The sequence below is a fragment of the Ascaphus truei genome, chromosome 9 (genome assembly GCF_040206685.1).
Source record: "Ascaphus truei isolate aAscTru1 chromosome 9, aAscTru1.hap1, whole genome shotgun sequence".
NCBI classification, from domain to species: domain Eukaryota; kingdom Metazoa; phylum Chordata; class Amphibia; order Anura; family Ascaphidae; genus Ascaphus; species Ascaphus truei.
In genome coordinates this window covers 4119800-4136499 of record NC_134491.1, presented here as the reverse complement: position 1 = coordinate 4136499, position 16700 = coordinate 4119800, and the positions used below count along the sequence as shown (strand labels likewise).

Below are 16700 nucleotides of genomic sequence, written 5' to 3'. Positions count from 1 at the left end.
GGGTAGCGATTTTTGATGATTATCTTGTTTATACCACTGAAATCGATACACGGGCAAAGCGACCCATCATTCTTTTTTACAAAAAAGAATCCTGCTCCGGCAGGAGAAGTGGATTTCCGGATGAAGCCTTTTTGAAGGTTTTCTGTGATATACTCGGACATGGCCTCCGTCTCAGGCAGGGATAATGGATATGTCCTGGCTTTAGGGAAAAGAGCACCCGGAATTAAATCAATCGGGCAGTCGAAACGGCGATGAGGGGGAAGTTCCTCGGATTTGGCCTTACAGAAGACATCCAGCAACTCCGGTAAACTAGTGTGTTGCGGGGGACGGGTCTCCAAAATGGCCAGTACCACAGCGGACGGAGAAGAGGATTCCACCTGGGAGGATCTCCATTCAAGGGGATACTCGGCAGTCCAATCAATGATGAGATTATGAAGTTGCAGCCATGGTAAGCCAAGGATGATATGGACCGTAGGGGAATGGATGAAATCAAAAGAAATGAGTTCTAAATGTCCATCCTTCATAGAAAGTTCAATAGGAAGTGTCTCCAAAGAAATAAAAGCTGGCTGCAGGGGTCGACCATCGATAGCCTCCAATCCGACCGGAAAGGCCTTCTCCCGGAGTGGAATGTTGTGCTGGATAGCGAAAGCCTGGTTTATGAAATTCCCTCCGGACCCAAAATCGAGGAAGGCCCGAGCGGAAATTTGCATGCCGGCATACTTAAGGAGAACAGGCAGCAAGATGCGTTTAGGAAGACCCTGTGCGGGAGAGGGAGAAGAAGAGATGGTACCCAATGATATTCTCTCATACTTCACTGGCCGTTTGACGTTTCCCGGCCTGGAGGGACAACTCGGCAGAATGTGCCTGGGAGATCCACAATAGAAGCACAGGCCCTCTTCTCTCCGACGTAGTCGCTCCGTAGAAGGAAGTTGATGACTACCCAGTTGAATAGGTTCCAGAGCGTCCAATGCTGGTAGCACAAGAGCCGGAGACCTGGAATTAGAAGACATGGAAACAGGAATACAAGGACGTTGACGTTCAGCCCGCCTCTCCTTAAGGATTCCGAAAGTCCCTGCCAGAAAGCCGCGGAAAGTGCCCCATCGTTCCAATCAGTCTCAGCCGCGATAGTCCGGAACTCCAGAGCGTAACGAGCCACTGGTCTCCGACCCTGTGAGATGTGGAACAAGGAGGAAGCAGCCATATCACTTTGTCCAGGGGTGTCGAAGACTAAACGAAATTCTCTTTTAAAGTTCGGGAAGTTGTAAGTGAGTTCAGGTTTCAGCTCCCAGATTGGTGAAGCCCAGGCCAGGGCGTCCCCGGTAAGAAGGGAAAAAACATAAGCTACCTTGGTACGATCCGTGGGGAAGCGAGAGGGTGACAGTTCGAATTGTATCTCGCACTGATTTAAAAACCCACGGCATGCAAGCGGATCCCCCGCGTATTTACTGGGCGTAGGGATACGTAAGTCCGAAGAACCTGTTCCTTCACGGGAGACAGTGGGAGGGATAACGGAACTGGAGACATTAGACTGGGGAATCTGAGAGGCTAATGTAGCAACCTGTTGGTTAAGAGCGGTAACCTGGTTGTCCAAAAGGGTAAAGTGTTTGGAGATAGTGGTTAGGGTATCTTCCACCTCAGGGGGGTCTGGGTCTGATGGGCTCTGCATAATGTAACGCTCGGCCTGCCCACAAGCCAGACGAGACGCCGGGACTGAGGTGGAAGGAGTAATACCACACACCTGACAGTAAACGGGGGCACGGCCAGAGTGTGGAAGTAGCGTAAATGGTCCGGGTAACAATAATAGAAAGGGTACCGTACTTGCCAACTCCAGCGGTGGATGGTAAAGTCCGTAAGCCAATCGTCGCGGAATGGAGAGAGCAGCGTAGTAGAATGTCCGTAAGCCTGGGTCGTGGGGTGGAGAGAGCAGCGTATTAGATTGTCCGTATGCCGTGTCATGGGGAATAGAAGTCTGCGAGGTTGAGAGTCCAATGCCAAATCCAAGGGTACCAGAAAGCAGCGTAAACGAAGTCCAAAGCCAAAGGTCAATATCCAGGGAGGTCAGCAGAAATCCAGGGACAGGAACAGGGACTGAAAGACAAGAGAGGACAGGCAACAGCAGACAGCACCAAGGTACAGAAGCTATGCAGAGCAAAGAGGAAATTTATTTATTTATTTCTAAAATATTTTACCAGGAAGTAATACATTGAGAGTTACCTCTCGTTTTCAAGTATGTCCTGGTGAGGGGAGACTAAATAGGGGGCTGGGACCAATCAGAGGAAGGGGAGGAACGGAGGAGTGTGGGAGCAGCCGTGGAGGGGGCCGCAAGGACCGAGGCACGCCGCCGGGGAGCCTGGGCGGCATGCAGAAAAGGTAAGGAAGCGCTGGAAGCGGGTAAACCCGCAGCGCGGATCCACACAAGGAGGCAACAGATGGGACGTTCTGACATATGGATTCCACCTTTTCCTTAAAAAAGTCAGCAAAGTCCTGAGGTGAGATGGAGGAAGAAGAGGAGGCAGCCGAGGGTGCTCTGAGTAGAGAGTCAAAGACAGAAAAGAGTCGGCGTGGGTTATACTTGTGTGTGTTGATTAGTGATGAAAATCACAAAATTAACAAAGCAGTCCGAAAGTACGTCAGGAAGAATGCCATTTAAATGTGCAGTCCGAAAGTACGTCAGGAAGAATGCCATTTAAATGTGGTCCGAAAGTACGTCAGGAAGAATGCCATTTAAATGTGCAGTCCGAAAGTACGTCAGGAAGAATGCCATTTAAATGTGCAGTCCGAAAGTACATCAGGAAGAATGCCATTTAAATGTGCAGTCCCGGGTACTCATCTTTTTTTGTTAATATTGCCATTTAACAGAGCCCCTTGAGCTTTATGTGATATTTTTCTTTTCTTTTTATAATGTTTCAATCCAGAGATATCAGCCTCCAAAACCAGACCTTTTCTTGAATTAAGATGGCTGCCATTCCCCCACCCCTCCCCCCGTTTCCTTTTTTCGTTCTATACACGCACACCCTCTCCCCCCATGCCCCCATCTATAAATATATACAATAATTGTTTAGGAAGATTTGCACTCAAGATTGATATGGAAACATTGATGGAATTATTACACATTATACTTTGGTGTATAGAAAATGTGTTGAAAAATTGAAAATTAATAAAACCGTTTAAAAAAAAAAAAAGATGGCTACCATTTTCTCCATAAAATTTGGGATGGGACTAAATTTGCATGAGACAGTAAATGCCTATTTTAGCCTTTCTAATGAGGATTGAAAAGAAATAAACACACGTTGTTGGATATATTTCAGAGTAATTCAGTGTCGTGTGCTTTTTCTTTCTTCCCCGGCTGCTATGTGGAACGGCCCCTTTAAATGACAGACGTGGGTGCTGTTAAGAGATTACATGTCAGAGGTATTTTTTATGTCAGATTACCTATATACCGCCTTCATTTAAGCTTCGGACAAATCCCAAATGGACAGGAGTTAGCAGTAGCACATACATGTAGATGCTGCCTAAATATCTCGGCAGGAGGTAACAAAAGAAGCTATATTGAGGAGTTGTAATATGTGCCGGATATAGGCCCCGGCCTGGCCAAAATGGCACGGAGAACGCCGATGTAAATGGTGCCATCTGTATAGATAACACTGCTACTTTGTACATCCCATTTCCCTGCAGCACTCATTACCCCGATAATTTCTGTAACTCAGACAACTTTGTTTGCTGTTTCAATGGTTAATGGCCTCCCCATTCCGGCACTGCAAACAAGACCAGCGGCAAAGCCTGGGACGCAGAAACAAGCTTGAAAGGCAAGGTGTGCAAGATTATTTTTTAAGCAGCACGGCAGTAGAGTTGGATTTTTAGGAGCTGTATAAATCGTTAACCTACTATCTTCTTCTGAGCAATTTACTGACAGCACAGAGATGCTTTGAGGCTACAGTGATAGCTCATGAACTTCATTCCAGCTGTTCATTGTCTTGCAAGAGAGGTTAGGATAGAAGATGCAGCAGTGAGGGGGAGGTATACTAAGGAGAGCAGGATAGAAAGGAAAGGGAGGGGGGGCGACGACTGAAGGGGAGATTGCTGACAAAGCTTTGTTCTTACTTCTAACTGCGAAGACCTGGAAGGTACACTCCTCGTATTATTTTCAGCTCATTTTTCTCCCAGACTGGTTCATCTGAAATACCTTCCTCGCGATCTATAATGGCATGGCCGTTCAGCGAGCAACGAGAGAGAGTTATATTTTCCCCTCGAGTTAGGACGCCTTGTGAGAAATGATAATGGGTAATCAATAAAGTGGGAAATATGAGGCCACAAACTTTATGAAGCCAAAGAGACGTATTACTTCTGAACAACACTTATTTCCCTTAACAAAGTCACTACTAGCCTGTACCTAATAATCTGAAGGAAAATCGAAAGAGCTGCTACCACATCAGCAATATTGGCAACTTATTCCACTTTAATGGCATTTTGATTGATTTTTCAGCCTAATGGTAGTTTTATAGATTTGACGCTGCTCCTGCAAAATAGTTGTGTGTGTAATAAACATCCCTGAAGGCAAACACTGACCATTAAGGCCCTTGTCTTACTAAGGAATCATAATTGAAGCGTGGCCCACACAGTCTTTAGCTTTTACATTTTTTTCTTTATATATATATATATATATATATATATATATAAATATATATATATATATATATATATATATATATATATATACACATATATATTTCTCCGCTTTTTATTTTTACCCATTTCTTTTTTTTCTTCTGAAGATCAAAGATTTTTTTTTTTCCTCCCCCTTCAAAATGGTGTTTCTGAACACAGCGAACCTGTGCGATAGTAAACGAATGATGTGTTACAGAGACGTTTGTCTAAAGAAGGAGGGGGAAAAATCATAAACAGCCTGACCTTGACGGTGACTTTGGGTGTTTCAGTAAAGCACTGACCTGCCGGAAAATGGAGACCTTGGCACTAATAAATCAAGTACGTCTTAAAATGAGTTACCCTAATGCTCATTCATCATAGCTGCAATGCCATTTGCAGAAGAGGGAAAAAAAGGGGGGGAGGAAAGTTGTCTAGCCCTTACTAACCCTGCAGCAAATAAAAACCATTTAACACCTTCACTTAATGCATTGCGGGTCCCGCGGCACTTAAAAGGTTAAATGATTTAAGTGGTCCCTAGTGTGGATCTCAACTGATTCCTTTTTTCTACATCACTGCCGCCTTTAACACAAAAGTGGTTCATTAACCTAGCCTGGGTGTGCTTCCACAAACAACTCCTGGGTGCAAAGCAGCGGAGTGATCTCCTGATGGTATCACCTTGTTTCATATTTATAAATACATTTCATTACATGGCGTCTCATCTTCCATAGCACAGTAATGCAGCAGTCTCTCAGTTGTGGTATGAGGTTTATAAAATAAATATGGTACTTTAATCTGGCACATCCAGCATACATGGCTAAATTAGAATTAGGTAGTATAGGATATTTAGCGCTCGGGCTGCAAATGTATGGTAAAGGAAAATCCCCTTGCTGCAGGTGTGTGGAGCGTCTTCCTGAACAGCTCCCAAATCAAGGTGATCCCCCCTGAAAAGGGGGGGGGGGGCACCCTGAAAAACAAGAAGAAAAAGTGCACACAATGCGCACCAGGAATTTCAAAAGTGTCATTTATTAATAAAAATATTACTGAGGGGATCCAACCCCACCTCAGTTACAATGATTATACAACTAGGTACATTTACAATGAACATGAATCATGGGATATAGTTAATCTAAATCCATGAATGGCATAACACACAATAAAAGAACAATAAAAATGAGAAAGAAATAAACAAATTGAAACAGGACAGTTGTTCCTGAGTGGTGTATAGTAAACCACCTATTGAGGACTGTCTATAGCTGGCAGGGGGAGACGGATACCTACACTGAAGCCAAACGCGGGTCCACGGTGACCGTATGAAGAGCCGGATCACGGCACGGCAGAGATGGAGTCACCGCATGGGCTTCTTGCAGGCGCCGTCTCAGCCGGTCAGCAGGAGGTCCCGACGAAGCACGTAGTGCAAAACGCGTAGAGGTCACGACAGGTCATCCTGCACATGTTTGCTGACGGGCTGAGACGGCGCCTGCAAGAAGCCCATGCGGTGACTCCATCTCTGCCGTGCCGTGATCCGGATCTTCATACGGTCACCGTGGACCCGCGTTTGGCTTCCGTGTAGGTATCCGTCTCCCCCTGACAGCTATAGACAGTCCTCAATAGGTGGTTTACTATACACCACTCATATCCCATGATTCATGTTCATTGTAAATGTACCTAGTTGTATAATCATTGTAACTGAGGTGGGGTTGGATCCCCTCAGTAATATTTGTATTAATAAATGACACTTTTTTAAATCCCTGGTGCGCATTGTGTGCACTTTTTCTCCTAAATTAGAATTACTTCATCTAAACACATGTGTACCAGGGAAGATCATTATTTAGCTTTGACACAAAGTCCACGTGACTTGCCCAAAGTTACACAGATTTGCCATGTTAGATTTCGTTTAGGATCGAAGCTTCATCTCACGCATCACCAGAGCACGTATCACAATTGGCTATTTAGTTTAGGAATTACCGGACAACTCCACTAATAAGATACTGATGGTTCTAGATGATACAATGGAACACATTACTACAACAGGCAAAGTCTCCCGTCATATTCTGCTTATAACAAAGTTTGCATCCCTCGTTGAGCCTCTAATCACAGATCTCAGGGCTTAGTTTAACATAACATATATGGGTATAGTGGTGCTCTGCCAGAAAACACAAACAGGCGTTCATAATGTGTCTTATGGAACAGAACATCCTAAAAAGTATGGGCCATATTTTTTGAGTCTTGTTCTCTGACGTATGCAGAAGTATTACTGTGCATCTCAGTTTTGGTGTTCTGAATAGCTAGTGTATTATAATAACATCCATGAGCAAATTTAAAGACAGCCTTAAAGGTATCACACCACCTGTAAATATACATTCTAGTGTTCTGAAAGACCCGTATGGCTGTTACAATCCAGCAGTGCCATGGCAAACCGCGGGAGCTTGATTATTGCAAGGAAGAGAGAGACTTGTGGGATGTAAATAAGGTCTGCACCTGGCTCAGACAAACACGCATCGCTGAGGCTATCCCTGAGCCAGGTGCCAACCATAGATGTAAAATATATCCTGCTGTGACTTATGGAAATAAACTGCCTTAGGAGAGGGAGTAATAACCACAAGCTGATTGAGATATACTTCACCTCTCAACATAAATGATACATAATCGCATGTGTAATGTCTGTGTACATACATATGCATATGTTCATTCAAGCTCCATTCACTTGCGCTTTTTACATTCAGAATTACCAAATAACTAACCGTCTCGTCATTTGAGCCACTGAACTGCTCATTTACTTTCCACTGTTTATGGGGGAAAGCCTCCACAATTATACAGTGGAATGACAGCAGCATGCATGGCACCCTGAGGTGGGGTTAAACAATCAGGTTGGACAAATGTGCTCTCATTTCTTTGGTGTGAAATATTTGCACAATCTCATTACCAGTAACATGTTTTCTAATCCACAAACATTCAATCGTGCTCATTCAGGATGTTTTGATGAGGCTGTTATTCTTCAGGGGGAAAAAAGCTTAATATTTTTCATATATTATATTATTATTATTTTTTTAAATGAAACATGTATGCTGGAATTCTTTCAGACCACACACGGTTACGTGCATAATACCTGCAAACTGACTCCAGGTCACAATGTTAGAACGATCCAGGCCGCTCTTTCTACGGTACTTTATTATACCTAAGTAGTTAATATAGCTGCAAATAAAAATACAAAACCCAGAACTGGATCATTATTACTGTGCGGACGTGGAGTTAGCCGACAGGCATACCCGAACCTATTAAGAACAGGCTGTGCATTCCAACCTGGCCTCATACTGTACTTAGAACCAGATAAAGTGGTTGAGGAAAATATAACCGTGAATTTTGTCCGAAAAATTCACGTGTAAATAAAATAAAACAACATGATAACATCACACAGGTTAATAACGCACTAACATTTCAGCTGGGGGGAAAAGGGCGTTTAATGACATTAAGGCATTCTCATGCACTCGCCGTGGGATAAAAAGTGTTCAGTTCTCAGAGACCAAAGGACATCTGTCAAATGACCACATCCCTGTAATGTGGGAGGGATCTGCAAGGCCACATCCGTTCCTGCCTGCGCTGGCTCCGTTCACAAGCGCCCGCTGAGAAATCTCACTCTGATACGAGAAATATGCCGCGTCTCACATTACTCTGTTATATTTTTTGCTTGAGATACATTTCCATTTTCTCTTCCACCATTAACAACATTTTAAAACAAAGGGGGGGGGGGGAAGGGGAGAGAAACAGGAACGAAATCTCATTAGAAGGCAACATTTGTTGAGGGTGGAACGCAATAAACAGTAATGAACGACAATCCTTATTGCTTCTGACACTGATGAGCTCCTGAGCAAATTTGTTTATTAATTAAAAACGCAGTTTTTTTTTTATTCCTCCCTTTTTTGTCTCTCTCTGAACGCACATCTCATTGAGTTCCAAACATGCCCATACATCAAACTTCATCTCCGATGGAGATAATGTGCATCGGTAAAGCTGATTTTCCATGATGAATCTCAGAGCATATAAATTGGCTAATATCTGAAAACATTTACAGATACTAGAGGAATTGACTACTTCTAAGGGATGATGAATGGCCCATTCAAACGCCGGGAGACAGCTCTGCAAATCTCCCCGGCTTCCAAAGCCCTCATTTGATTTTCCAATTTACTCCTTTTAAATTTATCTTCCCACTAAAAATAAAAAGTGCTGATATTTTTCCCTTGTGCCGCTCCAGGAGGCGACAGACATGGGAGGGGGAGGGGGTATTCTGGCAGAACTAATCTGCTTCCACCTGCTCCTGCTCACCTGGCAGAGAAGAGCGTCATGTGAAGCGGCCTGCAAGGCGTAACGCGGCAATGTGTTGCAGGGCCTTTCATACACGGTGACGTTTAACCGCTTCAGCTTTGGGAGAAACTGCTAATCTGTGTAGCAGGTAAAGATTCAAATCAACAGAAACCTCCCAACAATAGAAAAATAAACAAACGGGGGGAAAAACACGTTTTTAGCACGAGATTTAAGCCGTTTAAAAAAAAAAAGACATTAAAAAAAATGTATATATATATTCTATATTTATCCTTCAAATTATCCATAGAAATTATATTAAAAGAAAAAGTGAAATCACTAAGGCTGCAAAACAATTACAGCTCAACCCCCTTATAACGCTGTGCTTGGGGTCCAAAAAATCACATCGCATTATAAGCGGATCGCGTTAGAAATAATGTACAAATGTATGCATTGTACAATAAAGTATTTAAGATACCAATAATCGTGTTGTAAAGTATTCATACATATGAAAATTGGGAGCCACGCTTGCATCGCGTTATAAGCAGATTCGCGTTATAACAGGGTTGAGCTGTACTTACAAAGTGGCATCTAAGTGTAAGAGGTGCAGGGTTTGCTTGACCAGTGTGTCAACTAATTATATCCCTGGGAACGTCACTATCACACGCTGCACCTCATCAACCAAAGCTACAGTGAGGAAACGGTGAATATTAATTAAAATGAGTGTACACTGACAGCGCTGTATACACGTTAATAATTTAGTAATAAAAGCATTAAAGCTGCAGTTCAGTCTTTTTTTTTTTATTATTTATTTATTTTTTTACTTCAATAGTTTTGTGTGTGCAATCTCTAATTACCTAAAGAACTGTATAGCTGCAGGTCAATTCGTTCTCCATGTATTGATAGGTCGAAATTTGGTGACATAATTAGTGAAGGGATCTGTTTATATTCTGCTTGTCTGTCAGTGGAAGCTCATGAATATTCATGAGCAGTCCTGCACTGACATGTGCTAGAGGGAGGGCAGGGCTGACAAAGGGGTGTGCCAGGGCTTGTGACAGGACATGAAGGGGCAGTGCCTTAGCAAATGGCTGTTAAAATAGAATACAAGAAAATTGGTCTTTAAAAGTTGTTTTTTTAAAAACAGAAAATGCTAAAAGTATTTTTTCTTACTACAGAACTGATTTATTAAAAAAAAACACACATGCAGGATATTGACTGAACTGCAGCTTTAAATACAAGTAGATGCCAACAACATGAACCAGATACTTGAGAATCACTGTAAGGAGCCCAAGAAAACTTGTTACAATAAACTGCACCAGAAGAAAGTGTATATTTAAACGAGCCCAGTGAGTATGTTGCAGAACTAGCACAGGAGTGAAAAGCCAAAACTATACAGGTACAGAATACTTTCCAAACACAATAAACACACTTCATACAGGTATGAGATAATTATGCTTGGAATATCCCATTTCAAAAGGAGTTAAGGTACTCAGGAGTTGAATTACCATTAGGTGAGGTCATCTATTTTAGGGCCTGGGGTAATATTGTCAGATGACACTCAAATGCCTAGACTAGAGGTTATTACCACAACATGACAGCATGCTATAAGAATGTCATGGGAAGCTATTAATGACAGGTGCAAATACAGGACGCATGAGGGGCCTGCCGTGCATTGTGCAGAACTTGCAGACTAACCCATACATGTCCTTTAGTCAATACTGCTCCAAGTTATGATATAGCAGGTACCAGCCCAACGGCCGTCACTGAATAGAGCAGGGGCAGCCAATTCCAGTCCTCAAGGGCTACCAACAGGTCAGATTTTAATGATATCCCTGCTTCAGCACAGGTGCTGCAGTCGTTGACAGCCACTGGTTGAGCCACCTGACCTGTTGGTTGCCCTTGAGGACTGGGGTTGGTAACCCCTGCTATAGAGTTTAGCCCCATTCATTCCACCACTACTGAAATGCACTGCAGGCCGTTACGGCAGCAAATTGGGAAGAAAGGCGTTATACACAACAACTTATTGCAAACACTATCCTGTAAACGTACAGCCCTTGTGAAATGTTGGTGTACCTGTAACGGCACAAGTGCAGAGCTGGGAAGTTACTGTTACTTGTCACACCATCGTGTTTACTTGTCTTTTGTCCCCAGAAGCTAATGAACTGCTCCTGACTCATTACTCAAAAAAATAAAATAAAGAGGCATTTAGCATACAGGGAAGAGTTTCAGCACGCATCCTAGCGGAGTAACAAGATTTCTGCTCCGACCCACTCTGCCGTTAAGTGACAAAGTGATGAATGGTGGCAGGGTGGGACATGCGCGTGAAGTTTCACATGCCAGCTTGAGAAGAGGCTCTGAATGGCAGCGCAGAAAACAAAGGAGCTTTAAAAAAAACAAGCGGTTAAAAAGTGCAATCCCTACTTACAATAAATATTTATTTTTTTGTTAGATAAACTTTGTATTAATCTTTTTATGCTGTTGGCAGTGACTGTTGCCTGTCATTTTTAGGATATAGCACTGACACAAAGCACGGGTTGGTACAATGCGTAACGGGAGAGTTCTAAGGAAATGTATTTTCAATAAGTAAACAGACAGGATCCTGGGCTTACTTTGATTTCCTAGGAATTTTCCTAACACCGCAACTTTTATTAGGAGTAAATGCATCTTTAAACAGCAGTGCCACCTATTCAACTAAATGGCATGTCCCTGTGTTTGCAAATCCCGCAGTGAAATGACAAAGCTGAAGCTAATTTTGCTATAAAATACTGTGATGTGAACACCAGACAAAATAAATCTACTGTATAGGGGACATATCCCTTAACTGCGGAGCTTGCACTTTATGTGTGAAAGGTTAGTTAGTATATGGATTCTTGGGATGATGCTCTCAGTTATAACAGTTTATAATCAGCAAAACATAGGACAAGCTCCTTGTCACTTTGGGCAAGAGCCTTCATGTGTGTGTGCCCACAGGTAACGCATTAGATTGTAAACCCTTTTATAGTGTATCTGTCCTACCTATAATGTCCCTATCTGCACAACACTGCAAACAGTTACAGCTACAGCAACAAGCAGTGTCTCTGTGTCTATAGCCCCATTCCCTCTGCCTTCTCCAAAAGGAAAACAGTGTTAATTGTGTATTGATCCAGTAATTGTCTGCACACTCACTGGTTGTTTTTTCTTCAAACTTTCTGTTTAATAGGATATAAATAAAATAAAACTGCCTAGTTATTGAGGATTCCAGCACATGATCACATTCCACTGCCACGCACTGCCACGCACTGCCACGCACTGCCACGCACTGCCACGCACTGCGACACACTGCCACGCACGGCGACACACTGCCACGCACGGCGACACACTGCCACGCACGGCGACACACTGCCACGCACGGCGACACACTGCCACGCACGGCGACACACTGCCACGTACTGCGACACACTGCCACGCACTGCGACACACTGCCACGCACTGCGACACACTGCCACGCACTGCGAGACACTGCCACGCACGGCGACACACTGCCACGCACGGCGACTCACTGTCACGCACGGCGACTCACTGTCACGCACGGCGACTCACTGTCACGCACGGCGACTCACTGTCACGCACGGCGACTCACTGCGACACACTGCGACACACTGTCAGTGCCTCCAGCTGCAAAGAGATGACAATGTGGCTTTAGTATACATTCGTGAAACTGTGTGTGGAATAAAAAGCCACAAGTCGTGCTGGAGCTAGACGTTGGAAACTTTCAGACAATCTTTATTTCTTATAACGGTGACTTATGATTTTGTTTCATTGGGTTGAAGAGTTCTGTTTGTATGTGTTGTTTATTCTTGTGATAATAAGTTGTCGCATAATGGAGCCGTCTGTGGAATTGACGCCAGTGGCACTGGGGAAACTTTTAGGGGCAGCTGCAGTAGGAGCGATAGCAATGAAAGCAATGTTCTTAAATAAACGCTCAGTTTATGATTTCTAAGAGGACTGAAGTCAGAAAAATACATATTGGATTATCTAAGGCTGCGCTTATAGTGCCAGCGACGGCGACCGGCGCGTCAAAACAAATGCACTGTCACCGTCGTCAGCACTTATAGTGCACGCGACGGCGATGGAGCAACAGCGCTACCAAAAATCTGGTAGTCACTGTTATTTGATTTTTTTCGGCGACGGTCTCCCCTTGTGGCCAATCAGAGGGCTTCTCCGTGCCTCTGTCTTCCCCCCTTTATGACGTCACTGGCCTTGTAGCCAGCGACGTCGCGTGGATTTGAAATCTAACTATCGCAATGGCGACGGCTGACCTCAGCGGTCGCGTCGCCGGCACTATAAGCACGGCCTAAGTGTGGACGGTTTGGGTTTTCTCCAAACATTATTTTGGAAAGAAGGGGATTAGTAGAGCAACAGAAAGCAGCCCAAACCCTGCCACGTGTGAATGCCCCAAAAGTCTGCGAGGAAAATCTAGTTACCTGCAGAGATGGGGAGGTTTCATGTGTAAAGAGCTAAGCAGGGGTAACGTACCTACTATATACTTTACTTTCCGCCTCTTCACCCAGGGGTGGGGAGGTTTAATGTGTAAAGAGCTAAGCAGGGGTAACGTACCTACTATATACTTTACTTTCCGCCTCTTCACCCAGGGATGGGGAGGTTTCATGTGTAAAGAGCTAAGCAGGGGTAACGTACCTACTATATACTTTACTTTCCGCCTCTTCACCCAGGGATGGGGAGGTTTCATGTGTAAAGAGCTAAGCAGGGGTAACGTACTTACTATATACTTTACTTTCCGCCTCTTCACCCAGGGGTGGGGAGGTTTCATGTGTAAAGAGCTAAGCAGGGGTAACGTACCTACTATATACTTTACTTTCCGCCTCTTCACCCAGGGGTGGGGAGGTTTCATGTGTAAAGAGCTAAGCAGGGGTAACGTACCTACTATATACTTTACTTTCCGCCTCTTCACCCAGGGGTGGGGAGGTTTCATGTGTAAAGAGCTAAGCAGGGGTAACGTACCTACTATATACTTTACTTTCCGCCTCTTCACCCAGGGATGGGGAGGTTTCATGTGTAAAGAGCTAAGCAGGGGTAACGTACCTACTATATACTTTACTTTCCGCCTCTTCACCCAGGGGTGGGGAGGTTTCATGTGTAAAGAGCTAAGCAGGGGTAACGTACCTACTATATACTTTACTTTCCGCCTCTTCACCCAGGGATGGATATAGGCGACTTCCACAGAAAACTTCACTTGAAAAAACACCATGGAAGTTGTTTAGCTGGATATACCCAAGGGGACGCTAGGACAAGGGTCTTACTACATACATTTAGAGATATATACATATAGTAAACGTGTACTCTTGTATAAACATATTTACAGATATAAATATATAAATATATTTCATATACAGAACATATAAACATACAAATGTATATTATATATGATATAATAATAATAATGTATAAGGTATAATAGGGTAATCTCTGCTTAAAATCTCCTTAGGGTTGGAGAAAAGGAGCCAGCAACAAAGGAAAGGGTTCTTTACAGTAAGGGCAGTTACAGTGTGGCATTCATTACCCATGGAGACTGGGATGGCAGTCACCGATTACATTAGAGTTAGGAAGGAATTAATTTTTCCCCTTATGAGATATCATTGGATGATGTCACTGGGGTTTTTTGTTTGCCTTCCTCTGGATCAATATACTGTAAGTACGGATATAGGAGAAGTATCTGTCGTCTAAACTTAGCATAGGTTGAATTTGATGGACGTAAGTCTTTTTTCAACCTCATCAACTATGTAACTATAATAAAACTTTATTTTATATAGTGCTTTTCTACCAGTAAACACAAAGCGCCTGACAATGACAGCATGGCACATGCATCACAGTACATAGGATATCACTGGCACGCAGAGCTTACAATCTGTTTGCTACTCGAGTCACAAGGAGATACAGTAACCTGCAGCGGTCACAAAGAGCTGACCCTGGGATCTGTGTCACTGAGTCAGTGTCTTTACTCACCGAGCCTCTGCTTCACATCCCACTCTGACAGCAAGGTGTTAAAACAACTAAAACCATAATAAGCTAAAACACTAGTAAAACAAAATAGTCACACTGCATAAAAAGGAACGCGCTCCATATCCATCATATCATGCACGCAATATTTCTCCCGGGACTCACATACAAAGGCTGGGCACAGATATAGGACTCTCCTAAATGTGGCTTCTTCCTGCCACTTGTGGTTTTGTAAGCCATATAATTGGGACAGATACAGTCTACACATTGCTGAGCAAGCACTGGGAGGAAAGGCATTCATCATGTTAATTGCATTGTGTTTAATTATGATTAGGAGACTGTGCTAGAGTTGAAACTGAAATTATTGAAATGTTGAGGAATGCGCTGAGAATATTGTTATAAGACTGTAGTCAGAATCACTTTCTGAGTCTTTGTGGTCCATGAAATACTACAGAAGGACAACCCGTGGCTAAGACAGGAGAGGGGAGAACAAGAAGGGAGCGAGTGAGAATATACACTTGTTAAAAGGTAACAGGGAATGTCTGATTGTACAGCAGTGAAGAGAGCTAACAAGAAGGCAGCCACATATTTCTGTGCATGTTTTGGATGATTTAGGGCTGTACTTGGTAACGGTGCTTTCTACGTAAGATAAATCATTTCCTATTGAGGAGGATCCCATGAAAGTCTAAGGAGACAACATTCTTTCTTATAGAGGGGCATTATTTTTCAGATACCACCACCTCTGGGCACAATAATGTGATAGAGATGGTAGAAAAGATGTGATTACCTCCTTCCACGTAGAGCAATGGTGTGCCATGTGAGAAGTTACAAACAGGAGGGGGGGGGGGAGGGGAGGCAGACAGAAAAGGTAGAGGGCAAGCATACCGAGCGTAGGATACAAAGAAATACATTAATAGCCATGAAATTTACGGTCAGTCTATTAACTTTGCAATTACCCCACTCAATGAATTTTGCTTTACTGGGTTTGATATGGGCTAATCTGCCTGCTTTGCCCTTGTGCAGGCTGACGGGACTCGGATAGCAGTAGGTCCAAAGCAATCAGACCGCCTGACGTTGACAAATGGTCGTGCTGCGGCAGACTTGTGGAGAGGGAAAGGAGGGGAGAGGAGACACATTCACTTTAATCTCCTTCTTGATTAAATCGAAAGCCGTACTGTTCTGACATCATGTGATTTGCTCACAGAGTGTCAGCGCGCTACAGCGTGCTGGGTATAAAATGCTATATTCAGGGATGTTTAAAAGGAGTTGTGATGAAGAGCAAATGGGTTCCTTGAATGTACCCGCCGTGTATAAAAGGGGGTCGCAAAGCCACGGTGTCACTTACATGGCTCCAAAAATATATTTCTATCAATTGCTTTGTATTCCTTCTTTTTCATCCTAATCCCACAGTGTATTATCAGATACCCCTTGAGTTTACAATTATAGAGAAATGGCAGATCCAAATAAATGAGAATTTTCTTTAAAAAAAAAAAAAAAAAAAATGCCATATAAAACTAACTCTAAATCTGCACCACTGACCACTGCCGTGTTACCTCTCCTAGGTCTAATCCTTTCATTGGCCCGAACGGCTTCTGGGAATATACATTGTTATATGGATATATGAGTACTATGCAGAGACAAGATTTAGGCTATATAGGATACGTACATTTGAGCAGCCGGGTGTTGCACTTGCTCCCCCCCCCCCTTTCCACGGTAGATGTACCTGAACCTTTCACTTACACAGGGAACATTTACTCGGCTGT

General features: G+C 43.5%; 1 protein-coding gene across 15 annotated transcripts in view; it reads right to left on the bottom strand.

Annotated features, from left to right (window-relative positions):
• CDIN1 (CDAN1 interacting nuclease 1) overlaps window positions 1-16700 on the bottom strand; it is a 152531-nt gene that overhangs the window by 97571 nt on the left and 38260 nt on the right. Inside the window, exon 1 of one of the 15 annotated variants that reach the window (XM_075613225.1) lies at window positions 16678-16700. This exon is cut by the window's right edge and continues 164 nt beyond it. The exons of 13 other annotated variants lie outside the window; for them this stretch is intronic. The gene's annotated coding sequence lies outside the window, so the exon portion shown is untranslated. Of the gene's footprint in view, window positions 1-12479; window positions 12520-16677 lie in introns of those variants that run through there. One more of the 15 variants, XM_075613226.1, reaches the window with a different exon arrangement.